Raw genomic sequence first — 19,764 nt, 5'->3', positions numbered from 1 at the left:
CCAAGATCAGATGAGATTGGGCGTATCCAGTGTGGTGTGGCTGTAGATGAGCTTTATGGTTTCTGTTAGAACTTTTCTACTTCTAACTACTGGTTCATAAATGAATACGTTTGAAAATGGAATGCATCAACAGAACGGTGTTGGTAGTATAAAAATATCTACAGCACCTTGTATTCCCAGGTGGTCTCCCATCCAAGTACTAACCAGGCCCAACACTGCTTAGCTTCCAAGATCAGATGAGATTGGACGTATCCAGTGTGGTGTGGCTATACATGAGCTTTATGGTTTCTGTTAGAACTTTTCTACTTCTAACTACTGGTTCATAAATGAATACGTTTGAAAATGGAATGCATCAACAGAACGGTGTTGGCAGTATAAAAATATCTACAGCACCTTGTATTCCCAGGTGGTCTCCCATCCAAGTACTAACCAGGCCCAACACTGCTTAGCTTCCAAGATCAGATGAGATTGGGTGTATCCAATGTGGTGTGACTGTAGATGAGCTTTATGGTTTCTGTTAGAACTTTTCTACTTCTAACTACTGGTTCATAAATGAATATGTTTGAAAATGGAATGCATCAACAGAACGGTGTTGGCAGTATAAAAATATCTACAGCACCTTGTATTCCCAGGTGGTCTCCCATCCAAGTACTAACCAGGCCCAACACTGCTTAGCTTCCAAGATCAGATGAGATTGGGCGTATCCAGTGTGGTGTGGCTGTAGATGAGCTTTATGGTTTCTGTTAGAACTTTTCTACTTCTAACTACTGGTTCATAAATGAATACTTTTGAAAATGGAATGCATCAACAGAACGGTGTTGGTAGTATAAAAATATCTACAGCACCTTGTATTCCCAGGTGGTCTCCCATCCAAGTACTAACCAGGCCCAACATTGCTTAGCTTCCAAGATCAGATGAGATTGGGCGTATCCAGTGTGGTGTGGCTGTAGATGAGCTTTATGGTTTCTGTTAGAACTTTTCTACTTCTAACTACTGGTTCATAAATGAATACGTTTGAAAATGGAATGCATCAACAGAACGGTGTTGGTAGTATAAAAATATCTACAGCACCTTGTATTCCCAGGTGGTCTCCCATCCAAGTACTAACCAGGCCCAACACTGCTTAGCTTCCAAGATCAGATGAGATTGGGCGTATCCAGTGTGGTGTGGCTGTAGATGAGCTTTATGGTTTCTGTTAGAACTTTTCTACTTCTAACTACTGGTTCATAAATGAATACGTTTGAAAATGGAATGCATCAACAGAACGGTGTTGGCAGTATAAAAATATCTACAGCACCTTGTATTCCCAGGTGGTCTCCCATCCAAGTACTAACCAGGCCCAACACTGCTTAGCTTCCAAGATCAGATGAGATTGGGCGTATCCAGTGTGGAGTGGCTGTAGATGAGCTTTGTGGTTTCTGTTAGAACTTTTCTACTTCTAACTACTGGTTCATAAATGAATACGTTTGAAAATGGAATGCATCAACAGAACGGTGTTGGCAGTATAAAAATGTCTACAGCACCTTGTATTCCCAGGTGGTCTCCCATACAAGTACTAACCAGGCCCAACACTGCTTAGCTTCCAAGATCAGATGAGATTGGGCATATCCAGTGTGGTGTGACTGTAGATGAGCTTTGTGGTTTCTGTTTGAACTTTCTACTTCTAACTACTGGTTCATAAATGAATACATTTGAAAATTGAATACATCAACAGAACGGTGTTGGCAGTATAAAAATATCTACAGCACCTTGCATTCACAGGTGGTCTCCCATCCAAGTACTAACCAGGCCCAACACTGCTTAGCTTCCAAGATCAGATGAGATTGGGCGTATCTAGTGTGGTGTGGCTGTCGATGAGCTTTGTGGTTTCTGTTAGAACTTTTCTACTTCTAACTACTGGTTCATAAATTAATATGTTTGAAAATGGAATGCATCAACAGAACGGTGTTGGCAGTATAAAAATATATACAGCACCTTGTATTCCCAGGTGGTCTCCCATCCATGTAATAACCAGGCCCAACACTGCTTAGCTTCCAAGATCAGAGGAGATTGGGCGTATCCAGTGTGGTGTTGCTGTAGATGAACTTTCTGGTTTCTGTTAGTACTTTTCTACTTCTAACTACTGGTTTATAAATGAATACGTTTTAAAATGGAATGCATCAACAGAACGGTGTTGGCAGTATAAAATTATCTACAGCACCTTGTATTCCCAGGTGGTCTCCCATCCAAGTACTAACCAGGCCCAACACTGCTTAGCTTCCAAGATCAGATGAGATTGGGCGTATCCAGTGTGGTGTGGCTGTAGATGAACCTTGTAGTTTCTGTTAGAACTTTTCTACTTCTAACTACTGGTTCATAAATGAATACGTTTTAAAATGGAATGCATCAACAGAACGGTGTTGGCAGTATAAAATTATCTACAGCACCTTGTATTCCCAGGTGGTCTCCCATCCAAGTACTAACCAGGCCCAACACTGCTTAGCTTCCAAGATCAGATGAGATTGGGCGTATCCAGTGTGGTGTGGCTGTAGATGAGCTTTATGGTTTCTGTTAGAACTTTTCTACTTCTAACTACTGGTTCATAAATGAATACTTTTGAAAATGGAATGCATCAACAGAACGGTGTTGGTAGTATAAAAATATCTACAGCACCTTGTATTCCCAGGTGGTCTCCCATCCAAGTACTAACCAGGCCCAACACTGCTTCGCTTCCAAGATCAGATGAGATTGGGCGTATCCAGTGTGGTGTGGCTGTAGATGAGCTTTATGGTTTCTGTTAGAACTTTTCTACTTCTAACTACTGGTTCATAAATGAATACTTTTGAAAATGGAATGCATCAACAGAACGGTGTTGGTAGTATAAAAATATCTACAGCACCTTGTATTCCCAGGTGGTCTCCCATCCAAGTACTAACCAGGCCCAACACTGCTTAGCTTCCAAGATCAGATGAGATTGGGCGTATCCAGTGTGGTGTGGCTGTAGATGAGCTTTATGGTTTCTGTTAGAACTTTTCTACTTCTAACTACTGGTTCATAAATGAATACTTTTGAAAATGGAATGCATCAACAGAACGGTGTTGGTAGTATAAAAATATCTACAGCACCTTGTATTCCCAGGTGGTCTCCCATCCAAGTACTAACCAGGCCCAACACTGCTTCGCTTCCAAGATCAGATGAGATTGGGCGTATCCAGTATGGTGTGGCTGTAGATGAGCTTTATGGTTTCTGTTAGAACTTTTCTACTTCTAACTACTGGTTCATAAATGAATACGTTTGAAAATGGAATGCATCAACAGAACGGTGTTGGCAGTATAAAAATATCTACAGCACCTTGTATTCCCAGGTGGTCTCCCATCCAAGTACTAACCAGGCCCAACACTGCTTAGCTTCCAAGATCAGATGAGATTGGGTGTATCCAATGTGGTGTGGCTGAAGATGAGTTTTATAGTGTCTGTTAGAACTTTTCTACTTCTAACTACTGGTTCATAAATGAATACGTTTGAAAATGGAATGCATCAACAGAACGGTGTCGGTAGTATAAAAATATCTACAGCACCTTGTATTCCCAGGTGGTCTCCCATCCAAGTACTAACCAGGCCCAACACTGCTTAGCTTCCAAGATCAGAAGAGATTGGGCGCATCCAGTGTGGTGTGGCTGTAGATGAGCTTTGTGGTTTCTGTTAGAACTTTTCTACTTCTAACTACTGGTTCATAAATGAATACGTTTGAAAATGGAATGCAACAACAGAACGGTGTTGGCAGTATAAAAATATCTACAGCACCTTGTATTCCCAGGTGGTCTCCCATCCAAGTACTAACCAGGCCCAACACTGCTTAGCTTCCAAGATCAGATGAGATTGGGCGTATCCAGTGTGGTGTGGCTGTAGATGAGCTTTGTGGTTTCTGTTTGAACTTTTCTACTTCTAACTACTGGTTCATAAATGAATACATTTGAAAATTGAATGCATCAACAGAACGGTGTTGGCAGTATAAAAATATCTACAGCACCTTGTATTCCCAGGTGGTCTCCCATCCAAGTACTTACCAGGCCCAACACTGCTTAGCTTCCAAGATCAGATGAGATTGGGCGTATCCAGTGTGGTGTGGCTGTAGATGAGCTTTGTGGTTTCTGTTAGAACTTTTCTACTTCTAACTACTGGTTCATAAATGAATACGTTTGAAAATGGAATGCATCAACAGAACGGTGTTGGTAGTATAAAAATATCTACAGCACCTTGTATTCCCAGGTGGTCTCCCATCCAAGTACTAACCAGGCCCAACACTGCTTAGCTTCCAAGATCAGATGAGATTGGGCGTATCCAGTGTGGTGTGGCTATAGATGAGCTTTATGGTTTCTGTTAGAACTTTTCTACTTCTAACTACTGGTTCATAAATGAATACGTTTGAAAATGGAATGCATCAACAGAACGGTGTTGGCAGTATAAAAATATCTACAGCACCTTGTATTCTCAGGTGGTCTCCCATCCAAGTACTAACCAGGCCCAACACTGCTTAGCTTCCAAGATCAGATGAGATTGGGTGTATCCAATGTGGTGTGGCTGTAGATGAGCTTTATGGTTTCTGTTAGAACTTTTCTACTTCTAACTACTGGTTCATAAATGAATATGTTTGAAAATGGAATGCATCAACAGAACGGTGTTGGTAGTATAAAAATATCTACAGCACCTTGTATTCCCAGGTGGTCTCCCATCCAAGTACTAACCAGGCCCAACACTGCTTAGCTTCCAAGATCAGATGAGATTGGGCGTATCCAGTGTGGTGTGGCTGTATATGAGCTTTATGGTTTCTGTTAGAACTTTTCTACTTCTAACTACTGGTTCATAAATGAATACTTTTGAAAATGGAATGCATCAACAGAACGGTGTTGGTAGTATAAAAATATCTACAGCACCTTGTATTCCCAGGTGGTCTCCCATCCAAGTACTAACCAGGCCCAACACTGCTTAGCTTCCAAGATCAGATGAGATTGGGCGTATCCAGTGTGGTGTGGCTGTAGATGAGCTTTACGGTTTCTGTTAGAACTTTTCTACTTCTAACTACTGGTTAATAAATGAATACGTTTGAAAATGGAATGCATCAACAGAACGGTGTTGGTAGTATAAAAATATCTACAGCACCTTGTATTCCCAGGTGGTCTCCCATCCAAGTACTAACCAGGCCCAACACTGCTTAGCTTCCAAGATCAGATGAGATTGGGCGTATCCAGTGTGGTGTGGCTGTAGATGAGCTTTATGGTTTCTGTTAGAACTTTTCTACTTCTAACTACTGGTTCAAAAATGAATACGTTTGAAAATGGAATGCATCAACACAACGGTGTTGGCAGTATAAAAATATCTACAGCACCTTGTATTCCCAGGTGGTCTCCCATCCAAGTACTAACCAGGCCCAACACTGCTTAGCTTCCAAGATCAGATGAGATTGGGTGTATCCAGTGTGGTGTGGCTGTAGATGAGCTTTATGGTTTCTGTTAGAACTTTTCTACTTCTAACTACTGGTTCATAAATGAATACGTTTGAAAATGGAATGCATCAACAGAACGGTGTTGGTAGTATAAAAATATCTACAGCACCTTGTATTCCCAGGTGGTCTCCCATCCAAGTACTAACCAGGCCCAACACTGCTTAGCTTCCAAGATCAGATGAGATTGGGTGTATCCAGTGTGGTGTGGCTGTAGATGAGCTTTGTGGTTTCTGTAAGAACTTTTCTACTTCTAACTACTGGTTCATAAATGAATACGTTTGAAAATGGAATGCATCAACAGAACGGTGTTGGCAGTATAAAAAATGTCTACAGCACCTTGTATTCCCAGGTGGTCTCCCATACATGTACTAACCAGGCCCAACACTGCTTAGCTTCCAAGATCAGATGAGATTGGGCGTATCCAGTGTGGTGTGGCTGTAGATGAGCTGTATGGTTTCTGTTAGAACTTTTCTTCTTCTAACTACTGGTTCATAAATGAATACGTTTGAAAATGGAATGCATCAACACAACGGTGTTGGCAGTATAAAAATATCTACAGCACCTTGTATTCCCAGGTGGTCTCCCATCCAAGTACTAACCAGGCCCAACACTGCTTAGCTTCCAAGATCAGATGAGATTGGGTGTATCCAGTGTGGTGTGGCTGTAGATGAGCTTTATGGTTTCTGTTAGAACTTTTCTACTTCTAACTACTGGTTCATAAATGAATACGTTTGAAAATGGAATGCATCAACAGAACGGTGTTGGTAGTTTAAAAATATCTACAGCACCTTGTATTCCCAGGTGGTCTCCCATCCAAGTACTAACCAGGCCCAACACTGCTTAGCTTCCAAGATCAGATGAGATTGGGCGTATCCAGTGTGGTGTGGCTGTAGATGAGCTTTGTGGTTTCTGTTAGAACTTTTCTACTTCTAACTACTGGTTCATAAATGAATACGTTTGAAAATGGAATGCATCAACAGAACGGTGTTGGCAGTATAAAAAATGTCTACAGCACCTTGTATTCCCAGATGGTCTCCCATACAAGTACTAACCAGGCCCAACACTGCTTAGCTTCCAAGATCAGATGAGATTGGGCGTATCCAGTGTGGTGTGACTGTAGATGAGCTTTGTGGTTTCTGTTTGAACTTTTCTACTTCTAACTACTGGTTCATAAATGAATACATTTGAAAATTGAATGCATCAACAGAACGGTGTTGGCAGTATAAAAATATCTACAGCACCTTGTATTCACAGGTGGGCAACCATCCAAGTACTAAGCAGGCCCAACACTGCTTAGCTTCCAAGATCAGATGAGATTGGGCGTATCTAGTGTGGTGTGGCTGTCGATGAGCTTTGTGGTTTCTATTAGAACTTTTCTACTTCTAACTACTGGTTCATAAATTAATATGTTTGAAAATGGAATGCATCAACAGAACGGTGTTGGCAGTATAAAAATATATACAGCACCTTGTATTCCCAGGTGGTCTCCCATCCAAGTACTAACCAGGACCAACACTGCTTAGCTTCCAAGATCAGAGGAGATTGGGCGTATCCAGTGTGGTGTTGCTGTAGATGAACTTTCTGGTTTCTGTTAGTACTTTTCTACTTCTAACTACTGGTTTATAAATGAATACGTTTTAAAATGGAATGCATCAACAGAACGGTGTTGGCAGTATAAAATTATCTACAGCACCTTGTATTCCCAGGTGGTCTCCCATCCAAGTACTAACCAGGCCCAACACTGCTTAGCTTCCAAGATCAGATGAGATTGGGCGTATCCAGTGTGGTGTGGCTGTAGATGAACTTTGTAGTTTCTGTTAGAACTTTTCTACTTCTAACTACTGGTTCATAAATGAATACGTTTTAAAATGGAATGCATCAACAGAACGGTGTTGGCAGTATAAAATTATCTACAGCACCTTGTATTCCCAGGTGGTCTCCCATCCAAGTACTAACCAGGCCCAACACTGCTTAGTTTCCAAGATCAAATGAGATTGGGCGTATCCAGTGTGGTGTGGCTGTAGATGAGTTTTATGGTTTCTGTTAGAACTTTTCTACTTCTAACTACTGGTTCATAAATGAATACTTTTGAAAATGGAATGCATCAACAGAACGGTGTTGGTAGTATAAAAATATCTACAGCACCTTGTATTCCCAGGTGGTCTCCCATCCAAGTACTAACCAGGCCCAACACTGCTTCGCTTCCAAGATCAGATGAGATTGGGCGTATCCAGTGTGGTGTGGCTGTAGATGAGCTTTTTGGTTTCTGTTAGAACTTTTCTACTTCTAACTACTGGTTCATAAATGAATACTTTTGAAAATGGAATGCATCAACAGAACGGTGTTGGTAGTATAAAAATATCTACAGCACCTTGTATTCCCAGGTGGTCTCCCATCCAAGTACTAACCAGGCCCAACACTGCTTCGCTTCCAAGATCAGATGAGATTGGGCGTATCCAGTGTGGTGTGTCTGTAGATGAGCTTTATGGTTTCTGTTAGAACTTTTCTACTTCTAACTACTGGTTCATAAATGAATACTTTTGAAAATGGAATGCATCAACAGAACGGTGTTGGTAGTATAAAAATATCTACAGCACCTTGTATTCCCAGGTGGTCTCCCATCCAAGTACTAATCAGGCCCAACACTGCTTCGCTTCCAAGATCAGATGAGATTGGGCGTATCCAGTGTGGTGTGGCTGTAGATGAGCTTTATGGTTTCTGTTAGAACTTTTCTACTTCTAACTACTGGTTCATAAATGAATACGTTTGAAAATGGAATGCATCAACAGAACGGTGTTGGCAGTATAAAAATATATACAGCACCTTGTATTCCCAGGTGGTCTCCCATCCAAGTAATAACCAGGCCCAACACTGCTTAGCTACCAAGATCAGAGGAGATTGGGCATATCCAGTGTGGTGTTGCTGTAGATGAACTTTCTGGTTTCTGTTAGTACTTTTCTACTTCTAACTACTGGTTTATAAATGAATACGTTTTAAAATGGAATGCATCAACAGAACGGTGTTGGCAGTATAAAATTATCTACAGCACCTTGTATTCCCAGGTGGTCTCCCATCCAAGTACTAACCAGGCCCAACACTGCTTAGCTTCCAAGATCAGATGAGATTGGGCGTATCCAGTGTGGTGTGGCTGTAGATGAACCTTGTAGTTTCTGTTAGAACTTTTCTACTTCTAACTACTGGTTCATAAATGAATACGTTTTAAAATGGAATGCATCAACAGAACGGTGTTGGCAGTATAAAATTATCTACAGCACCTTGTATTCCCAGGTGGTCTCCCATCCAAGTACTAACCAGGCCCAACACTGCTTAGCTTCCAAGATCAGATGAGATTGGGCGTATCCAGTGTGGTGTGGCTGTAGATGAGCTTTATGGTTTCTGTTAGAACTTTTCTACTTCTAACTACTGGTTCATAAATGAATACTTTTGAAAATGGAATGCATCAACAGAACGGTGTTGGTAGTATAAAAATATCTACAGCACCTTGTATTCCCAGGTGGTCTCCCATCCAAGTACTAACCAGGCCCAACACTGCTTCGCTTCCAAGATCAGATGAGATTGGGCGTATCCAGTGTGGTGTGGCTGTAGATGAGCTTTATGGTTTCTGTTAGAACTTTTCTACTTCTAACTACTGGTTCATAAATGAATACGTTTGAAAATGGAATGCATCAACAGAACGGTGTTGGCAGTATAAAAATATCTACAGCACCTTGTATTCCCAGGTGGTCTCCCATCCAAGTACTAACCAGGCCCAACACTGCTTAGCTTCCAAGATCAGATGAGATTGGGTGTATCCAATGTGGTGTGGCTGAAGATGAGTTTTATAGTGTCTGTTAGAACTTTTCTACTTCTAACTACTGGTTCATAAATGAATACGTTTGAAAATGGAATGCATCAACAGAACGGTGTTGGTAGTATAAAAATATCTACAGCACCTTGTATTCCCAGGTGGTCTCCCATCCAAGTACTAACCAGGCCCAACACTGCTTAGCTTCCAAGATCAGAAGAGATTGGGCGTATCGAGTGTGGTGTGGCTGTAGATGAGCTTTGTGGTTTCTGTTAGAACTTTTCTACTTCTAACTACTGGTTCATAAATGAATACGTTTGAAAATGGAATGCAACAACAGAACGGTGTTGGCAGTATAAAAATATCTACAGCAGCTTGTATTCCCAGGTGGTCTCCCATCCAAGTACTAACCAGGCCCAACACTGCTTAGCTTCCAAGATCAGATGAGATTGGGCGTATCCAGTGTGGTGTGGCTGTAGATGAGCTTTGTGGTTTCTGTTTGAACTTTTCTACTTCTAACTACTGGTTCATAAATGAATACATTTGAAAATTGAATGCATCAACAGAACGGTGTTGGCAGTATAAAAATATCTACAGCACCTTGTATTCCCAGGTGGTCTCCCATCCAAGTACTTACCAGGCCCAACACTGCTTAGCTTCCAAGATCAGATGAGATTGGGCGTATCCAGTGTGGTGTGGCTGTAGATGAGCTTTGTGGTTTCTGTTAGAACTTTTCTACTTCTAACTACTGGTTCATAAATGAATACGTTTGAAAATGGAATGCATCAACAGGACGGTGTTGGTAGTATAAAAATATCTACAGCACCTTGTATTCCCAGGTGGTCTCCCATCCAAGTACTAACCAGGCCCAACACTGCTTAGCTTCCAAGATCAGATGAGATTGGGCGTATCCAGTGTGGTGTGGCTATAGATGAGCTTTATGGTTTCTGTTAGAACTTTTCTACTTCTAACTACTGGTTCATAAATGAATACGTTTGAAAATGGAATGCATCAATAGAACGGTGTTGGCAGTATAAAAATATCTACAGCACCTTGTATTCTCAGGTGGTCTCCCATCCAAGTACTAACCAGGCCCAACACTGCTTAGCTTCCAAGATCAGATGAGATTGGGTGTATCCAATGTGGTGTGGCTGTAGATGAGCTTTATAGTTTCTGTTAGAACTTTTCTACTTCTAACTACTGGTTCATAAATGAATATGTTTGAAAATGGAATGCATCAACAGAACGGTGTTGGTAGTATAAAAATATCTACAGCACCTTGTATTCCCAGGTGGTCTCCCATCCAAGTACTAACCAGGCCCAACACTGCTTAGCTTCCAAGATCAGATGAGATTGGGCGTATCCAGTGTGGTGTGGCTGTATATGAGCTTTATGGTTTCTGTTAGAACTTTTCTACTTCTATCTACTGGTTCATAAATGAATACTTTTGAAAATGGAATGCATCAACAGAACGGTGTTGGTAGTATAAAAATATCTACAGCACCTTGTATTCCCAGGTGGTCTCCCATCCAAGTACTAACCAGGCCCAACACTGCTTAGCTTCCAAGATCAGATGAGATCGGGCGTATCCAGTGTGGTGTGGCTGTAGATGAGCTTTACGGTTTCTGTTAGAACTTTTCTACTTCTAACTACTGGTTCATAAATGAATACGTTTGAGAATGGAATGCATCAACAGAACGGTGTTGGTAGTATAAAAATATCTACAGCACCTTGTATTCCCAGGTGGTCTCCCATCCAAGTACTAACCAGGCCCAACACTGCTTAGCTTCCAAGATCAGATGAGATTGGGCGTATCCAGTGTGGTGTGGCTGTAGATGAGCTTTATGGTTTCTGTTAGAACTTTTCTACTTCTAACTACTGGTTCAAAAATGAATACGTTTGAAAATGGAATGCATCAACACAACGGTGTTGGCAGTATAAAAATATCTACAGCACCTTGTATTCCCAGGTGGTCTCCCATCCAAGTACTAACCAGGCCCAACACTGCTTAGCTTCCAAGATCAGATGAGATTGGGTGTATCCAGTGTGGTGTGGCTGTAGATGAGCTTTATGGTTTCTGTTAGAACTTTTCTACTTCTAACTACTGGTTCATAAATGAATACTTTTGAAAATGGAATGCATCAACAGAACGGTGTTGGTAGTATAAAAATATCTACAGCACCTTGTATTCCCAGGTGGTCTCCCATCCAAGTACTAACCAGGCCCAACACTGCTTTGCTTCCAAGATCAGATGAGATTGGGCGTATCCAGTGTGGTGTGGCTGTAGATGAGCTTTATGGTTTCTGTTAGAACTTTTCTACTTCTAACTACTGGTTCATAAATGAATACGTTTGAAAATGGAATGCATCAACAGAACGGTGTTGGTAGTATAAAAATATCTACAGCACCTTGTATTCCCAGGTGGTCTCCCATCCAAATACTAACCAGGCCCAACACTGCTTAGCTTCCAAGATCAGATGAGATTGGACGTATCCAGTGTGGTGTGGCTATAGATGAGCTTTATGGTTTCTGTTAGAACTTTTCTACTTCTAACTACTGGTTCATAAATGAATACGTTTGAAAATGGAATGCATCAACAGAACGGTGTTGGCAGTATAAAAATATCTACAGCACCTTGTATTCCCAGGTGGTCTCCCATCCAAGTACTAACCAGGCCCAACACTGCTTAGCTTCCAAGATCAGATGAGATTGGGTGTATCCAATGTGGTGTGGCTGTAGATGAGCTTTATGGTTTCTGTTAGAACTTTTCTACTTCTAACTACTGGTTCATAAATGAATATGTTTGAAAATGGAATGCATCAACAGAACGGTGTTGGCAGTATAAAAATATCTACAGCACCTTGTATTCCCAGGTGGTCTCCCATCCAAGTACTAACCAGGCCCAACACTGCTTAGCTTCCAAGATCAGATGAGATTGGGCGTATCCAGTGTGGTGTGGCTGTAGATGAGCTTTATGGTTTCTGTTAGAACTTTTCTACTTCTAACTACTGGTTCATAAATGAATACTTTTGAAAATGGAATGCATCAACAGAACGGTGTTGGTAGTATAAAAATATCTACAGCACCTTGTATTCCCAGGTGGTCTCCCATCCAAGTACTAACCAGGCCCAACATTGCTTAGCTTCCAAGATCAGATGAGATTGGGCGTATCCAGTGTGGTGTGGCTGTAGATGAGCTTTATGGTTTCTGTTAGAACTTTTCTACTTCTAACTACTGGTTCATAAATGAATACGTTTGAAAATGGAATGCATCAACAGAACGGTGTTGGTAGTATAAAAATATCTACAGCACCTTGTATTCCCAAGTGGTCTCCCATCCAAGTACTAACCAGGCCCAACACTGCTTAGCTTCCAAGATCAGATGAGATTGGGCGTATCCAGTGTGGTGTGGCTGTAGATGAGCTTTATGGTTTCTGTTAGAACTTTTCTACTTCTAACTACTGGTTCATAAATGAATACGTTTGAAAATGGAATGCATCAACAGAACGGTGTTGGCAGTATAAAAATATCTACAGCACCTTGTATTCCCAGGTGGTCTCCCATCCAAGTACTAACCAGGCCCAACACTGCTTAGCTTCCAAGATCAGATGAGATTGGGTGTGTCCAGTGTGGTGTGGCTGTAGATGAGCTTTATGGTTTCTGTTAGAACTTTTCTACTTCTAACTACTGGTTCATAAATGAATACGTTTGAAAATGGAATGCATCAACAGAACGGTGTTGGTAGTATAAAAATATCTACAGCACCTTGTATTCCCAGGTGGTCTCCCATCCAAGTACTAACCAGGCCCAACACTGCTTAGCTTCCAAGATCAGATGAGATTGGGCGTATCCAGTGTGGAGTGGCTGTAGATGAGCTTTGTGGTTTCTGTTAGAACTTTTCTACTTCTAACTACTGGTTCATAAATGAATACGTTTGAAAATGGAATGCATCAACAGAACGGTGTTGGCAGTATAAAAATGTCTACAGCACCTTGTATTCCCAGGTGGTCTCCCATACAAGTACTAACCAGGCCCAACACTGCTTAGCTTCCAAGATCAGATGAGATTGGGCATATCCAGTGTGGTGTGACTGTAGATGAGCTTTGTGGTTTCTGTTTGAACTTTCTACTTCTAACTACTGGTTCATAAATGAATACATTTGAAAATTGAATACATCAACAGAACGGTGTTGGCAGTATAAAAATATCTACAGCACCTTGCATTCACAGGTGGTCTCCCATCCAAGTACTAACCAGGCCCAACACTGCTTAGCTTCATAGATCAGATGAGATTGGGCGTATCTAGTGTGGTGTGGCTGTCGATGAGCTTTGTGGTTTCTGTTAGAACTTTTCTACTTCTAACTACTGGTTCATAAATTAATATGTTTGAAAATGGAATGCATCAACAGAACGGTGTTGGCAGTATAAAAATATATACAGCACCTTGTATTCCCAGGTGGTCTCCCATCCAAGTAATAACCAGGCCCAACACTGCTTAGCTTCCAAGATCAGAGGAGATTGGGCGTATCCAGTGTGGTGTTGCTGTAGATGAACTTTCTGGTTTCTGTTAGTACTTTTCTACTTCTAACTACTGGTTTATAAATGAATACGTTTTAAAATGGAATGCATCAACAGAACGGTGTTGGCAGTATAAAATTATCTACAGCACCTTGTATTCCCAGGTGGTCTCCCATCCAAGTACTAACCAGGCCCAACACTGCTTAGCTTCCAAGATCAGATGAGATTGGGCGTATCCAGTGTGGTGTGGCTGTAGATGAACCTTGTAGTTTCTGTTAGAACTTTTCTACTTCTAACTACTGGTTCATAAATGAATACGTTTTAAAATGGAATGCATCAACAGAACGGTGTTGGCAGTATAAAATTATCTACAGCACCTTGTATTCCCAGGTGGTCTCCCATCCAAGTACTAACCAGGCCCAACACTGCTTAGCTTCCAAGATCAGATGAGATTGGGCGTATCCAGTGTGGTGTGGCTGTAGATGAGTTTTATGGTTTCTGTTAGAACTTTTCTACTTCTAACTACTGGTTCATAAATGAATACTTTTGAAAATGGAATGCATCAACAGAACGGTGTTGGTAGTATAAAAATATCTACAGCACCTTGTATTCCCAGGTGGTCTCCCATCCAAGTACTAACCAGGCCCAACACTGCTTCGCTTCCAAGATCAGATGAGATTGGGCGTATCCAGTGTGGTGTGGCTGTAGATGAGCTTTATGGTTTCTGTTAGAACTTTTCTACTTCTAACTACTGGTTCATAAATGAATACTTTTGAAAATGGAATGCATCAACAGAACGGTGTTGGTAGTATAAAAATATCTACAGCACCTTGTATTCCCAGGTGGTCTCCCATCCAAGTACTAACCAGGCCCAACACTGCTTAGCTTCCAAGATCAGATGAGATTGGGCGTATCCAGTGTGGTGTGGCTGTAGATGAGCTTTATGGTTTCTGTTAGAACTTTTCTACTTCTAACTACTGGTTCATAAATGAATACTTTTGAAAATGGAATGCATCAACAGAACGGTGTTGGTAGTATAAAAATATCTACAGCACCTTGTATTCCCAGGTGGTCTCCCATCCAAGTACTAACCAGGCCCAACACTGCTTCGCTTCCAAGATCAGATGAGATTGGGCGTATCCAGTGTGGTGTGGCTGTAGATGAGCTTTATGGTTTCTGTTAGAACTTTTCTACTTCTAACTACTGGTTCATAAATGAATACGTTTGAAAATGGAATGCATCAACAGAACGGTGTTGGCAGTATAAAAATATCTACAGCACCTTGTATTCCCAGGTGGTCTCCCATCCAAGTACTAACCAGGCCCAACACTGCTTAGCTTCCAAGATCAGATGAGATTGGGTGTATCCAATGTGGTGTGGCTGAAGATGAGTTTTATAGTGTCTGTTAGAACTTTTCTACTTCTAACTACTGGTTCATAAATGAATACGTTTGAAAATGGAATGCATCAACAGAACGGTGTTGGCAGTATAAAAATATCTACAGCACCTTGTATTCCCAGGTGGTCTCCCATCCAAGTACTAACCAGGCCCAACACTGCTTAGCTTCCAAGATCAGATGAGATTGGGCGTATCCAGTGTGGTGTGGCTGTAGATGAGCTTTGTGGTTTCTGTTTGAACTTTTCTACTTCTAACTACTGGTTCATAAATGAATACATGTGAATATTGAATGCATCAACAGAACGGTGTTGGCAGTATAAAAATATCTACAGCACCTTGTATTCCCAGGTGGTCTCCCATCCAAGTACTTACCAGGCCCAACACTGCTTAGCTTCCAAGATCAGATGAGATTGGGCGTATCCAGTGTGGTGTGGCTGTAGATGAGCTTTGTGGTTTCTGTTAGAACTTTTCTACTTCTAACTACTGGTTCATAAATGAATACGTTTGAAAATGGAATGCATCAACAGAACGGTGTTGGTAGTATAAAAATATCTACAGCACCTTGTATTCCCAGGTGGTCTCCCATCCAAGTACTAACCAGGCCCAACACTGCTTAGCTTCCAAGATCAGATGAGATTGGGCGTATCCAGTGTGGTGTGGCTATAGATGAGCTTTATGGTTTCTGTTAGAACTTTTCTACTTCTAACTACTGGTTCATAAATGAATACGTTTGAAAATGGAATGCATCAACAGAACGGTGTTGGCAGTATAAAAATATCTACAGCACCTTGTATTCTCAGGTGGTCTCCCATCCAAGTACTAACCAGGCCCAACACTGCTTAGCTTCCAAGATCAGATGAGATTGGGTGTATCCAATGTGGTGTGGCTGTAGATGAGCTTTATGGTTTCTGTTAGAACTTTTCTACTTCTAACTACTGGTTCATAAATGAATATGTTTGAAAATGGAATGCATCAACAGAACGGTGTTGGTAGTATAAAAATATCTACAGCACCTTGTATTCCCAGGTGGTCTCCCATCCAAGTACTAACCAGGCCCAACACTGCTTAGCTTCCAAGATCAGATGAGATTGGGCGTATCCAGTGTGGTGTGGCTGTATATGAGCTTTATGGTTTCTGTTAGGACTTTTCTACTTCTAACTACTGGTTCATAAATGAATACTTTTGAAAATGGAATGCATCAACAGAACGGTGTTGGTAGTATAAAAATATCTACAGCACCTTGTATTCCCAGGTGGTCTCCCATCCAAGTACTAACCAGGCCCAACACTGCTTAGCTTCCAAGATCAGATGAGATTGGGCGTATCCAGTGTGGTGTGGCTGTAGATGAGTTTTACGGTTTCTGTTAGAACTTTTCTACTTCTAACTACTGGTTCATAAATGAATACGTTTGAAAATGGAATGCATCAACAGAACGGTGTTGGTAGTATAAAAATATCTACAGCACCTTGTATTCCCAGGTGGTCTCCCATCCAAGTACTAACCAGGCCCAACACTGCTTAGCTTCCAAGATCAGATGAGATTGGGCGTATCCAGTGTGGTGTGGCTGTAGATGAGCTTTATGGTTTCTGTTAGAACTTTTCTACTTCTAACTACTGGTTCAAAAATGAATACGTTTGAAAATGGAATGCATCAACACAACGGTGTTGGCAGTATAAAAATATCTACAGCACCTTGTATTCCCAGGTGGTCTCCCATCCAAGTACTAACCAGGCCCAACACTGCTTAGCTTCCAAGATCAGATGAGATTGGGTGTATCCAGTGTGGTGTGGCTGTAGATGAGCTTTATGGTTTTTGTTAGAACTTTTCTACTTCTAACTACTGGTTCATAAATGAATACGTTTGAAAATGGAATGCATCAACAGAACGGTGTTGGTAGTATAAAAATATCTACAGCACCTTGTATTCCCAGGTGGTCTCCCATCCAAGTACTAACCAGGCCCAACACTGCTTAGCTTCCAAGATCAGATGAGATTGGGTGTATCCAGTGTGGTGTGGCTGTAGATGAGCTTTGTGGTTTCTGTAAGAACTTTTCTACTTCTAACTACTGGTTCATAAATGAATACGTTTGAAAATGGAATGCATCAACAGAACGGTGTTGGCAGTATAAAAAATGTCTACAGCACCTTGTATTCCCAGGTGGTCTCCCATACAAGTACTAACCAGGCCCAACACTGCTTAGCTTCCAAGATCAGATGAGATTGGGCGTATCCAGTGTGGTGTGGCTGTAGATGAGCTGTATAGTTTCTGTTAGAACTTTTCTACTTCTAACTACTGGTTCATAAATGAATACGTTTGAAAATGGAATGCATCAACACAACGGTGTTGGCAGTATAAAAATATCTACAGCACCTTGTATTCCCAGGTGGTCTCCCATCCAAGTACTAACCAGGCCCAACACTGCTTAGCTTCCAAGATCAGATGAGATTGGGTGTATCCAGTGTGGTGTGGCTGTAGATGAGCTTTACGGTTTCTGTTAGAACTTTTCTACTTCTAACTACTGGTTCATAAATGAATACGTTTGAAAATGGAATGCATCAACAGAACGGTGTTGGTAGTTTAAAAATATCTACAGCACCTTGTATTCCCAGGTGGTCTCCCATCCAAGTACTAACCAGGCCCAACACTGCTTAGCTTCCAAGATCAGATGAGATTGGGCGTATCCAGTGTGGTGTGGCTGTAGATGAGCTTTGTGGTTTCTGTTAGAACTTTTCTACTTCTAACTACTGGTTCATAAATGAATACGTTTGAAAATGGAATGCATCAACAGAACGGTGTTGGCAGTATAAAAAATGTCTACAGCACCTTGTATTCCCAGGTGGTCTCCCATACAAGTACTAACCAGGCCCAACACTGCTTAGCTTCCAAGATCAGATGAGATTGGGCGTATCCAGTGTGGTGTGACTGTAGATGAGCTTTGTGGTTTCTGTTTGAACTTTTCTACTTCTAACTACTGGTTCATAAATGAATACATTTGAAAATTGAATGCATCAACAGAACGGTGTTGGCAGTATAAAAATATCTACAGCACCTTGTATTCACAGGTGGGCAACCATCCAAGTACTAAGCAGGCCCAACACTGCTTAGCTTCCAAGATCAGATGAGATTGGGCGTATCTAGTGTGGTGTGGCTGTCGATGAGCTTTGTGGTTTCTGTTAGAACTTTTCTACTTCTAACTACTGGTTCATAAATTAATATGTTTGAAAATGGAATGCATCAACAGAACGGTGTTGGCAGTATAAAAATATATACAGCACCTTGTATTCCCAGGTGGTCTCCCATCCAAGTACTAACCAGGCCCAACACTGCTTAGCTTCCAAGATCAGAGGAGATTGGGCGTATCCAGTGTGGTGTTGCTGTAGATGAACTTTCTGGTTTCTGTTAGTACTTTTCTACTTCTAACTACTGGTTTATAAATGAATACGTTTTAAAATGGAATGCATCAACAGAACGGTGTTGGCAGTATAAAATTATCTACAGCACCTTGTATTCCCAGGTGGTCTCCCATCCAAGTACTAACCAGGCCCAACACTGCTTAGCTTCCAAGATCAGATGAGATTGGGCATATCCAGTGTGGTGTGGCTGTAGATGAACTTTGTAGTTTCTGTTAGAACTTTTCTACTTCTAACTACTGGTTCATAAATGAATACGTTTTAAAATGGAATGCATCAACAGAACGGTGTTGGCAGTATAAAATTATCTACAGCACCTTGTATTCCCAGGTGGTCTCCCATCCAAGTACTAACCAGGCCCAACACTGCTTCGCTTCCAAGATCAGATGAGATTGGGCGTATCCAGTGTGGTGTGTCTGTAGATGAGCTTTATGGTTTCTGTTAGAACTTTTCTACTTCTAACTACTGGTTCATAAATGAATACTTTTGAAAATGGAATGCATCAACAGAACGGTGTTGGTAGTATAAAAATATCTACAGCACCTTGTATTCCCAGGTGGTCTCCCATCCAAGTACTAATCAGGCCCAACACTGCTTCGCTTCCAAGATCAGAGGAGATTGGGCGTATCCAGTGTGGTGTGGCTGTAGATGAGTTTTATGGTTTCTGTTAGAACTTTTCTACTTCTAACTACTGGTTCATAAATGAATACTTTTGAAAATGGAATGCATCAACAGAACGGTGTTGGTAGTATAAAAATATCTACAGCACCTTGTATTCCCAGGTGGTCTCCCATCCAAGTACTAACCAGGCCCAACACTGCTTCGCTTCCAAGATCAGATGAGATTGGGCGTATCCAGTGTGGTGTGGCTGTAGATGAGCTTTTTGGTTTCTGTTAGAACTTTTCAACTTCTAACTACTGGTTCATAAATGAATACTTTTGAAAATGGAATGCATCAACAGAACGGTGTTGGTAGTATAAAAATATCTACAGCACCTTGTATTCCCAGGTGGTCTCCCATCCAAGTACTAACCAGGCCCAACACTGCTTCGCTTCCAAGATCAGATGAGATTGGGCGTATCCAGTGTGGTGTGTCTGTAGATGAGCTTTATGGTTTCTGTTAGAACTTTTCTACTTCTAACTACTGGTTCATAA

At 41.3% G+C, this 19,764-nt stretch overlaps 74 non-coding genes and 14 pseudogenes across 74 annotated transcripts; all 88 read right to left on the bottom strand.

Annotated features, from left to right (window-relative positions):
• Positions 1-48, bottom strand: part of LOC134889343 (5S ribosomal RNA) — a 118-nt pseudogene extending 70 nt beyond the window's left edge.
• Positions 49-156: 108 nt separating this feature from the next.
• Positions 157-274, bottom strand: LOC134894424 (5S ribosomal RNA; annotated as a pseudogene).
• Positions 275-382: 108 nt separating this feature from the next.
• Positions 383-500, bottom strand: LOC134887294 (5S ribosomal RNA; annotated as a pseudogene).
• Positions 501-608: 108 nt separating this feature from the next.
• Positions 609-726, bottom strand: LOC134885645 (5S ribosomal RNA). The gene has a single exon (XR_010169755.1). It is a non-coding gene; the product is annotated as a 5S ribosomal RNA (ribosomal RNA).
• A 108-nt stretch (positions 727-834) lies between these two features.
• Positions 835-952, bottom strand: LOC134890655 (5S ribosomal RNA; annotated as a pseudogene).
• Positions 953-1,060: 108 nt separating this feature from the next.
• Positions 1,061-1,178, bottom strand: LOC134885644 (5S ribosomal RNA). Its single transcript, XR_010169754.1, has one exon. It is a non-coding gene; the product is annotated as a 5S ribosomal RNA (ribosomal RNA).
• A 108-nt stretch (positions 1,179-1,286) lies between these two features.
• Positions 1,287-1,404, bottom strand: LOC134889429 (5S ribosomal RNA; annotated as a pseudogene).
• A 107-nt stretch (positions 1,405-1,511) lies between these two features.
• LOC134885527 (5S ribosomal RNA) lies at positions 1,512-1,630 on the bottom strand. The gene has a single exon (XR_010169639.1). It is a non-coding gene; the product is annotated as a 5S ribosomal RNA (ribosomal RNA).
• A 107-nt stretch (positions 1,631-1,737) lies between these two features.
• Positions 1,738-1,855, bottom strand: LOC134895442 (5S ribosomal RNA; annotated as a pseudogene).
• A 108-nt stretch (positions 1,856-1,963) lies between these two features.
• LOC134897369 (5S ribosomal RNA) lies at positions 1,964-2,081 on the bottom strand (annotated as a pseudogene).
• Positions 2,082-2,189: 108 nt separating this feature from the next.
• Positions 2,190-2,307, bottom strand: LOC134885643 (5S ribosomal RNA). The gene has a single exon (XR_010169753.1). It is a non-coding gene; the product is annotated as a 5S ribosomal RNA (ribosomal RNA).
• A 108-nt stretch (positions 2,308-2,415) lies between these two features.
• On the bottom strand, positions 2,416-2,533 carry LOC134885642 (5S ribosomal RNA). The gene has a single exon (XR_010169752.1). It is a non-coding gene; the product is annotated as a 5S ribosomal RNA (ribosomal RNA).
• A 108-nt stretch (positions 2,534-2,641) lies between these two features.
• LOC134888796 (5S ribosomal RNA) lies at positions 2,642-2,759 on the bottom strand (annotated as a pseudogene).
• A 107-nt stretch (positions 2,760-2,866) lies between these two features.
• On the bottom strand, positions 2,867-2,985 carry LOC135064700 (5S ribosomal RNA). Its single transcript, XR_010251002.1, has one exon. It is a non-coding gene; the product is annotated as a 5S ribosomal RNA (ribosomal RNA).
• A 107-nt stretch (positions 2,986-3,092) lies between these two features.
• Positions 3,093-3,211, bottom strand: LOC135064165 (5S ribosomal RNA). Its single transcript, XR_010250477.1, has one exon. It is a non-coding gene; the product is annotated as a 5S ribosomal RNA (ribosomal RNA).
• A 107-nt stretch (positions 3,212-3,318) lies between these two features.
• Positions 3,319-3,437, bottom strand: LOC135061440 (5S ribosomal RNA). The gene has a single exon (XR_010247820.1). It is a non-coding gene; the product is annotated as a 5S ribosomal RNA (ribosomal RNA).
• Positions 3,438-3,544: 107 nt separating this feature from the next.
• LOC135059248 (5S ribosomal RNA) lies at positions 3,545-3,663 on the bottom strand. Its single transcript, XR_010245659.1, has one exon. It is a non-coding gene; the product is annotated as a 5S ribosomal RNA (ribosomal RNA).
• Positions 3,664-3,770: 107 nt separating this feature from the next.
• Positions 3,771-3,889, bottom strand: LOC135064689 (5S ribosomal RNA). The gene has a single exon (XR_010250991.1). It is a non-coding gene; the product is annotated as a 5S ribosomal RNA (ribosomal RNA).
• Positions 3,890-3,996: 107 nt separating this feature from the next.
• LOC134901632 (5S ribosomal RNA) lies at positions 3,997-4,115 on the bottom strand. The gene has a single exon (XR_010175119.1). It is a non-coding gene; the product is annotated as a 5S ribosomal RNA (ribosomal RNA).
• A 107-nt stretch (positions 4,116-4,222) lies between these two features.
• LOC134901787 (5S ribosomal RNA) lies at positions 4,223-4,341 on the bottom strand. Its single transcript, XR_010175267.1, has one exon. It is a non-coding gene; the product is annotated as a 5S ribosomal RNA (ribosomal RNA).
• A 107-nt stretch (positions 4,342-4,448) lies between these two features.
• LOC134901184 (5S ribosomal RNA) lies at positions 4,449-4,567 on the bottom strand. Its single transcript, XR_010174676.1, has one exon. It is a non-coding gene; the product is annotated as a 5S ribosomal RNA (ribosomal RNA).
• A 107-nt stretch (positions 4,568-4,674) lies between these two features.
• Positions 4,675-4,793, bottom strand: LOC135062413 (5S ribosomal RNA). Its single transcript, XR_010248763.1, has one exon. It is a non-coding gene; the product is annotated as a 5S ribosomal RNA (ribosomal RNA).
• Positions 4,794-4,900: 107 nt separating this feature from the next.
• On the bottom strand, positions 4,901-5,019 carry LOC135064677 (5S ribosomal RNA). Its single transcript, XR_010250980.1, has one exon. It is a non-coding gene; the product is annotated as a 5S ribosomal RNA (ribosomal RNA).
• A 107-nt stretch (positions 5,020-5,126) lies between these two features.
• LOC135064665 (5S ribosomal RNA) lies at positions 5,127-5,245 on the bottom strand. Its single transcript, XR_010250968.1, has one exon. It is a non-coding gene; the product is annotated as a 5S ribosomal RNA (ribosomal RNA).
• Positions 5,246-5,352: 107 nt separating this feature from the next.
• Positions 5,353-5,471, bottom strand: LOC135064589 (5S ribosomal RNA). Its single transcript, XR_010250895.1, has one exon. It is a non-coding gene; the product is annotated as a 5S ribosomal RNA (ribosomal RNA).
• A 107-nt stretch (positions 5,472-5,578) lies between these two features.
• On the bottom strand, positions 5,579-5,697 carry LOC135064473 (5S ribosomal RNA). Its single transcript, XR_010250782.1, has one exon. It is a non-coding gene; the product is annotated as a 5S ribosomal RNA (ribosomal RNA).
• Positions 5,698-5,805: 108 nt separating this feature from the next.
• Positions 5,806-5,924, bottom strand: LOC134886802 (5S ribosomal RNA). The gene has a single exon (XR_010170876.1). It is a non-coding gene; the product is annotated as a 5S ribosomal RNA (ribosomal RNA).
• A 107-nt stretch (positions 5,925-6,031) lies between these two features.
• Positions 6,032-6,150, bottom strand: LOC135064359 (5S ribosomal RNA). The gene has a single exon (XR_010250667.1). It is a non-coding gene; the product is annotated as a 5S ribosomal RNA (ribosomal RNA).
• Positions 6,151-6,257: 107 nt separating this feature from the next.
• On the bottom strand, positions 6,258-6,376 carry LOC135064654 (5S ribosomal RNA). Its single transcript, XR_010250957.1, has one exon. It is a non-coding gene; the product is annotated as a 5S ribosomal RNA (ribosomal RNA).
• A 108-nt stretch (positions 6,377-6,484) lies between these two features.
• LOC135070679 (5S ribosomal RNA) lies at positions 6,485-6,603 on the bottom strand. The gene has a single exon (XR_010256834.1). It is a non-coding gene; the product is annotated as a 5S ribosomal RNA (ribosomal RNA).
• A 107-nt stretch (positions 6,604-6,710) lies between these two features.
• On the bottom strand, positions 6,711-6,829 carry LOC134894518 (5S ribosomal RNA; annotated as a pseudogene).
• A 107-nt stretch (positions 6,830-6,936) lies between these two features.
• Positions 6,937-7,055, bottom strand: LOC134891343 (5S ribosomal RNA; annotated as a pseudogene).
• A 107-nt stretch (positions 7,056-7,162) lies between these two features.
• Positions 7,163-7,281, bottom strand: LOC135064641 (5S ribosomal RNA). Its single transcript, XR_010250945.1, has one exon. It is a non-coding gene; the product is annotated as a 5S ribosomal RNA (ribosomal RNA).
• A 107-nt stretch (positions 7,282-7,388) lies between these two features.
• Positions 7,389-7,507, bottom strand: LOC135067239 (5S ribosomal RNA). Its single transcript, XR_010253459.1, has one exon. It is a non-coding gene; the product is annotated as a 5S ribosomal RNA (ribosomal RNA).
• Positions 7,508-7,614: 107 nt separating this feature from the next.
• Positions 7,615-7,733, bottom strand: LOC135058892 (5S ribosomal RNA). Its single transcript, XR_010245316.1, has one exon. It is a non-coding gene; the product is annotated as a 5S ribosomal RNA (ribosomal RNA).
• A 107-nt stretch (positions 7,734-7,840) lies between these two features.
• On the bottom strand, positions 7,841-7,959 carry LOC135069364 (5S ribosomal RNA). Its single transcript, XR_010255547.1, has one exon. It is a non-coding gene; the product is annotated as a 5S ribosomal RNA (ribosomal RNA).
• Positions 7,960-8,066: 107 nt separating this feature from the next.
• On the bottom strand, positions 8,067-8,185 carry LOC135061088 (5S ribosomal RNA). The gene has a single exon (XR_010247480.1). It is a non-coding gene; the product is annotated as a 5S ribosomal RNA (ribosomal RNA).
• A 107-nt stretch (positions 8,186-8,292) lies between these two features.
• Positions 8,293-8,411, bottom strand: LOC134894692 (5S ribosomal RNA; annotated as a pseudogene).
• Positions 8,412-8,518: 107 nt separating this feature from the next.
• LOC135064629 (5S ribosomal RNA) lies at positions 8,519-8,637 on the bottom strand. The gene has a single exon (XR_010250934.1). It is a non-coding gene; the product is annotated as a 5S ribosomal RNA (ribosomal RNA).
• A 107-nt stretch (positions 8,638-8,744) lies between these two features.
• LOC135064617 (5S ribosomal RNA) lies at positions 8,745-8,863 on the bottom strand. Its single transcript, XR_010250923.1, has one exon. It is a non-coding gene; the product is annotated as a 5S ribosomal RNA (ribosomal RNA).
• Positions 8,864-8,970: 107 nt separating this feature from the next.
• On the bottom strand, positions 8,971-9,089 carry LOC135058890 (5S ribosomal RNA). The gene has a single exon (XR_010245314.1). It is a non-coding gene; the product is annotated as a 5S ribosomal RNA (ribosomal RNA).
• A 107-nt stretch (positions 9,090-9,196) lies between these two features.
• LOC135061439 (5S ribosomal RNA) lies at positions 9,197-9,315 on the bottom strand. The gene has a single exon (XR_010247819.1). It is a non-coding gene; the product is annotated as a 5S ribosomal RNA (ribosomal RNA).
• Positions 9,316-9,422: 107 nt separating this feature from the next.
• LOC135069995 (5S ribosomal RNA) lies at positions 9,423-9,541 on the bottom strand. Its single transcript, XR_010256172.1, has one exon. It is a non-coding gene; the product is annotated as a 5S ribosomal RNA (ribosomal RNA).
• Positions 9,542-9,648: 107 nt separating this feature from the next.
• Positions 9,649-9,767, bottom strand: LOC135066509 (5S ribosomal RNA). Its single transcript, XR_010252757.1, has one exon. It is a non-coding gene; the product is annotated as a 5S ribosomal RNA (ribosomal RNA).
• A 107-nt stretch (positions 9,768-9,874) lies between these two features.
• LOC134901631 (5S ribosomal RNA) lies at positions 9,875-9,993 on the bottom strand. Its single transcript, XR_010175118.1, has one exon. It is a non-coding gene; the product is annotated as a 5S ribosomal RNA (ribosomal RNA).
• Positions 9,994-10,100: 107 nt separating this feature from the next.
• On the bottom strand, positions 10,101-10,219 carry LOC134901785 (5S ribosomal RNA). Its single transcript, XR_010175265.1, has one exon. It is a non-coding gene; the product is annotated as a 5S ribosomal RNA (ribosomal RNA).
• A 107-nt stretch (positions 10,220-10,326) lies between these two features.
• LOC134901183 (5S ribosomal RNA) lies at positions 10,327-10,445 on the bottom strand. Its single transcript, XR_010174675.1, has one exon. It is a non-coding gene; the product is annotated as a 5S ribosomal RNA (ribosomal RNA).
• Positions 10,446-10,552: 107 nt separating this feature from the next.
• LOC135062412 (5S ribosomal RNA) lies at positions 10,553-10,671 on the bottom strand. Its single transcript, XR_010248762.1, has one exon. It is a non-coding gene; the product is annotated as a 5S ribosomal RNA (ribosomal RNA).
• Positions 10,672-10,778: 107 nt separating this feature from the next.
• On the bottom strand, positions 10,779-10,897 carry LOC134901584 (5S ribosomal RNA). The gene has a single exon (XR_010175070.1). It is a non-coding gene; the product is annotated as a 5S ribosomal RNA (ribosomal RNA).
• Positions 10,898-11,004: 107 nt separating this feature from the next.
• On the bottom strand, positions 11,005-11,123 carry LOC135064606 (5S ribosomal RNA). The gene has a single exon (XR_010250912.1). It is a non-coding gene; the product is annotated as a 5S ribosomal RNA (ribosomal RNA).
• A 107-nt stretch (positions 11,124-11,230) lies between these two features.
• On the bottom strand, positions 11,231-11,349 carry LOC135064244 (5S ribosomal RNA). The gene has a single exon (XR_010250555.1). It is a non-coding gene; the product is annotated as a 5S ribosomal RNA (ribosomal RNA).
• Positions 11,350-11,456: 107 nt separating this feature from the next.
• LOC135060360 (5S ribosomal RNA) lies at positions 11,457-11,575 on the bottom strand. The gene has a single exon (XR_010246754.1). It is a non-coding gene; the product is annotated as a 5S ribosomal RNA (ribosomal RNA).
• Positions 11,576-11,682: 107 nt separating this feature from the next.
• LOC134885309 (5S ribosomal RNA) lies at positions 11,683-11,801 on the bottom strand. The gene has a single exon (XR_010169427.1). It is a non-coding gene; the product is annotated as a 5S ribosomal RNA (ribosomal RNA).
• A 107-nt stretch (positions 11,802-11,908) lies between these two features.
• On the bottom strand, positions 11,909-12,027 carry LOC135059697 (5S ribosomal RNA). The gene has a single exon (XR_010246098.1). It is a non-coding gene; the product is annotated as a 5S ribosomal RNA (ribosomal RNA).
• Positions 12,028-12,134: 107 nt separating this feature from the next.
• LOC135064595 (5S ribosomal RNA) lies at positions 12,135-12,253 on the bottom strand. Its single transcript, XR_010250901.1, has one exon. It is a non-coding gene; the product is annotated as a 5S ribosomal RNA (ribosomal RNA).
• A 107-nt stretch (positions 12,254-12,360) lies between these two features.
• LOC135062934 (5S ribosomal RNA) lies at positions 12,361-12,479 on the bottom strand. The gene has a single exon (XR_010249276.1). It is a non-coding gene; the product is annotated as a 5S ribosomal RNA (ribosomal RNA).
• A 107-nt stretch (positions 12,480-12,586) lies between these two features.
• Positions 12,587-12,705, bottom strand: LOC134901204 (5S ribosomal RNA). Its single transcript, XR_010174695.1, has one exon. It is a non-coding gene; the product is annotated as a 5S ribosomal RNA (ribosomal RNA).
• A 107-nt stretch (positions 12,706-12,812) lies between these two features.
• LOC134889775 (5S ribosomal RNA) lies at positions 12,813-12,931 on the bottom strand. The gene has a single exon (XR_010171286.1). It is a non-coding gene; the product is annotated as a 5S ribosomal RNA (ribosomal RNA).
• A 107-nt stretch (positions 12,932-13,038) lies between these two features.
• On the bottom strand, positions 13,039-13,157 carry LOC135060623 (5S ribosomal RNA). The gene has a single exon (XR_010247016.1). It is a non-coding gene; the product is annotated as a 5S ribosomal RNA (ribosomal RNA).
• Positions 13,158-13,264: 107 nt separating this feature from the next.
• On the bottom strand, positions 13,265-13,383 carry LOC134885526 (5S ribosomal RNA). The gene has a single exon (XR_010169638.1). It is a non-coding gene; the product is annotated as a 5S ribosomal RNA (ribosomal RNA).
• A 106-nt stretch (positions 13,384-13,489) lies between these two features.
• On the bottom strand, positions 13,490-13,608 carry LOC134895779 (5S ribosomal RNA; annotated as a pseudogene).
• A 107-nt stretch (positions 13,609-13,715) lies between these two features.
• On the bottom strand, positions 13,716-13,834 carry LOC134892167 (5S ribosomal RNA; annotated as a pseudogene).
• A 107-nt stretch (positions 13,835-13,941) lies between these two features.
• LOC135064583 (5S ribosomal RNA) lies at positions 13,942-14,060 on the bottom strand. The gene has a single exon (XR_010250889.1). It is a non-coding gene; the product is annotated as a 5S ribosomal RNA (ribosomal RNA).
• A 107-nt stretch (positions 14,061-14,167) lies between these two features.
• Positions 14,168-14,286, bottom strand: LOC135064571 (5S ribosomal RNA). Its single transcript, XR_010250878.1, has one exon. It is a non-coding gene; the product is annotated as a 5S ribosomal RNA (ribosomal RNA).
• A 107-nt stretch (positions 14,287-14,393) lies between these two features.
• Positions 14,394-14,512, bottom strand: LOC135058889 (5S ribosomal RNA). Its single transcript, XR_010245313.1, has one exon. It is a non-coding gene; the product is annotated as a 5S ribosomal RNA (ribosomal RNA).
• A 107-nt stretch (positions 14,513-14,619) lies between these two features.
• LOC135064560 (5S ribosomal RNA) lies at positions 14,620-14,738 on the bottom strand. The gene has a single exon (XR_010250866.1). It is a non-coding gene; the product is annotated as a 5S ribosomal RNA (ribosomal RNA).
• Positions 14,739-14,845: 107 nt separating this feature from the next.
• Positions 14,846-14,964, bottom strand: LOC135058888 (5S ribosomal RNA). Its single transcript, XR_010245312.1, has one exon. It is a non-coding gene; the product is annotated as a 5S ribosomal RNA (ribosomal RNA).
• Positions 14,965-15,071: 107 nt separating this feature from the next.
• Positions 15,072-15,190, bottom strand: LOC135061437 (5S ribosomal RNA). The gene has a single exon (XR_010247818.1). It is a non-coding gene; the product is annotated as a 5S ribosomal RNA (ribosomal RNA).
• A 107-nt stretch (positions 15,191-15,297) lies between these two features.
• Positions 15,298-15,416, bottom strand: LOC135064548 (5S ribosomal RNA). The gene has a single exon (XR_010250855.1). It is a non-coding gene; the product is annotated as a 5S ribosomal RNA (ribosomal RNA).
• A 107-nt stretch (positions 15,417-15,523) lies between these two features.
• On the bottom strand, positions 15,524-15,642 carry LOC134901630 (5S ribosomal RNA). Its single transcript, XR_010175117.1, has one exon. It is a non-coding gene; the product is annotated as a 5S ribosomal RNA (ribosomal RNA).
• Positions 15,643-15,749: 107 nt separating this feature from the next.
• LOC134901784 (5S ribosomal RNA) lies at positions 15,750-15,868 on the bottom strand. The gene has a single exon (XR_010175264.1). It is a non-coding gene; the product is annotated as a 5S ribosomal RNA (ribosomal RNA).
• A 107-nt stretch (positions 15,869-15,975) lies between these two features.
• LOC134901182 (5S ribosomal RNA) lies at positions 15,976-16,094 on the bottom strand. Its single transcript, XR_010174674.1, has one exon. It is a non-coding gene; the product is annotated as a 5S ribosomal RNA (ribosomal RNA).
• A 107-nt stretch (positions 16,095-16,201) lies between these two features.
• On the bottom strand, positions 16,202-16,320 carry LOC135062411 (5S ribosomal RNA). The gene has a single exon (XR_010248761.1). It is a non-coding gene; the product is annotated as a 5S ribosomal RNA (ribosomal RNA).
• Positions 16,321-16,427: 107 nt separating this feature from the next.
• Positions 16,428-16,546, bottom strand: LOC135064536 (5S ribosomal RNA). Its single transcript, XR_010250844.1, has one exon. It is a non-coding gene; the product is annotated as a 5S ribosomal RNA (ribosomal RNA).
• A 107-nt stretch (positions 16,547-16,653) lies between these two features.
• LOC135064525 (5S ribosomal RNA) lies at positions 16,654-16,772 on the bottom strand. The gene has a single exon (XR_010250833.1). It is a non-coding gene; the product is annotated as a 5S ribosomal RNA (ribosomal RNA).
• Positions 16,773-16,879: 107 nt separating this feature from the next.
• On the bottom strand, positions 16,880-16,998 carry LOC135064130 (5S ribosomal RNA). The gene has a single exon (XR_010250442.1). It is a non-coding gene; the product is annotated as a 5S ribosomal RNA (ribosomal RNA).
• Positions 16,999-17,105: 107 nt separating this feature from the next.
• On the bottom strand, positions 17,106-17,224 carry LOC135064011 (5S ribosomal RNA). Its single transcript, XR_010250328.1, has one exon. It is a non-coding gene; the product is annotated as a 5S ribosomal RNA (ribosomal RNA).
• A 108-nt stretch (positions 17,225-17,332) lies between these two features.
• On the bottom strand, positions 17,333-17,451 carry LOC135066344 (5S ribosomal RNA). The gene has a single exon (XR_010252593.1). It is a non-coding gene; the product is annotated as a 5S ribosomal RNA (ribosomal RNA).
• A 107-nt stretch (positions 17,452-17,558) lies between these two features.
• On the bottom strand, positions 17,559-17,677 carry LOC135063896 (5S ribosomal RNA). Its single transcript, XR_010250217.1, has one exon. It is a non-coding gene; the product is annotated as a 5S ribosomal RNA (ribosomal RNA).
• A 107-nt stretch (positions 17,678-17,784) lies between these two features.
• On the bottom strand, positions 17,785-17,903 carry LOC135064512 (5S ribosomal RNA). Its single transcript, XR_010250822.1, has one exon. It is a non-coding gene; the product is annotated as a 5S ribosomal RNA (ribosomal RNA).
• Positions 17,904-18,011: 108 nt separating this feature from the next.
• Positions 18,012-18,130, bottom strand: LOC135068620 (5S ribosomal RNA). Its single transcript, XR_010254815.1, has one exon. It is a non-coding gene; the product is annotated as a 5S ribosomal RNA (ribosomal RNA).
• A 107-nt stretch (positions 18,131-18,237) lies between these two features.
• LOC134894517 (5S ribosomal RNA) lies at positions 18,238-18,356 on the bottom strand (annotated as a pseudogene).
• Positions 18,357-18,463: 107 nt separating this feature from the next.
• On the bottom strand, positions 18,464-18,582 carry LOC134886609 (5S ribosomal RNA). Its single transcript, XR_010170690.1, has one exon. It is a non-coding gene; the product is annotated as a 5S ribosomal RNA (ribosomal RNA).
• Positions 18,583-18,689: 107 nt separating this feature from the next.
• On the bottom strand, positions 18,690-18,808 carry LOC135058974 (5S ribosomal RNA). The gene has a single exon (XR_010245395.1). It is a non-coding gene; the product is annotated as a 5S ribosomal RNA (ribosomal RNA).
• Positions 18,809-18,915: 107 nt separating this feature from the next.
• On the bottom strand, positions 18,916-19,034 carry LOC135069363 (5S ribosomal RNA). The gene has a single exon (XR_010255546.1). It is a non-coding gene; the product is annotated as a 5S ribosomal RNA (ribosomal RNA).
• Positions 19,035-19,141: 107 nt separating this feature from the next.
• On the bottom strand, positions 19,142-19,260 carry LOC135068972 (5S ribosomal RNA). Its single transcript, XR_010255163.1, has one exon. It is a non-coding gene; the product is annotated as a 5S ribosomal RNA (ribosomal RNA).
• Positions 19,261-19,367: 107 nt separating this feature from the next.
• LOC135058887 (5S ribosomal RNA) lies at positions 19,368-19,486 on the bottom strand. The gene has a single exon (XR_010245311.1). It is a non-coding gene; the product is annotated as a 5S ribosomal RNA (ribosomal RNA).
• Positions 19,487-19,593: 107 nt separating this feature from the next.
• LOC135069362 (5S ribosomal RNA) lies at positions 19,594-19,712 on the bottom strand. The gene has a single exon (XR_010255545.1). It is a non-coding gene; the product is annotated as a 5S ribosomal RNA (ribosomal RNA).
• Between the last annotated feature and the right edge of the window lie 52 nt (positions 19,713-19,764).

The sequence above is a fragment of the Pseudophryne corroboree genome, chromosome 3 (assembly GCF_028390025.1).
Source record: "Pseudophryne corroboree isolate aPseCor3 chromosome 3, aPseCor3.hap2, whole genome shotgun sequence".
NCBI lineage: Eukaryota > Metazoa > Chordata > Amphibia > Anura > Myobatrachidae > Pseudophryne > Pseudophryne corroboree.
This window is presented reverse-complemented; position numbering and strand designations above follow the sequence as displayed.